We start from the raw sequence: 446 nt of genomic DNA, 5'->3' as shown, positions 1-446 counted from the left end.
CACCACCACCCACACCATCACACAACACTACTGCCTTCACACCATCACACAACACCATCACACACACCACTGCACTCACACCACCACCCACACCAGCACACACACCACTGCACTCACACCACTACCCACACCATCACACAACACCACTGCACTCACACCATCACACACACCACTGCACTCACACCATCACACAACACCACTGCACTCACACCACCACCCACACCATCACACACACCACTGCACTCACACCATCACACAACACCACTGCACTCACACCACCACACAACACCACTGCACTCACACCACCACCCACACCATCACACACACCACTGCACTCACACCATCACACAACCCAATGCACTCACACCACCACCCACACCATCACACACACCACTGCACTCACACCATCACACAACACCACTGCACTCACACCACCACCCACACCA

General features: G+C 55.2%; 1 protein-coding gene across 1 annotated transcript in view; it reads left to right on the top strand.

Annotated features, from left to right (window-relative positions):
- The window catches only part of Ccdc40 (coiled-coil domain containing 40), a 65428-nt gene that overhangs the window by 58246 nt on the left and 6736 nt on the right, over window positions 1–446 (top strand). The gene's annotated exons all lie outside the window — the stretch shown is intronic.

Source organism: Dipodomys ordii, unplaced genomic scaffold (genome assembly GCF_000151885.1).
Source record: "Dipodomys ordii isolate 6190 unplaced genomic scaffold, Dord_2.0 Scaffold7, whole genome shotgun sequence".
NCBI classification, from domain to species: Eukaryota; Metazoa; Chordata; class Mammalia; order Rodentia; family Heteromyidae; genus Dipodomys; species Dipodomys ordii.
Note: the sequence above shows the minus strand (reverse complement) of the source record. Positions and strands in the feature narration are given on the sequence as shown.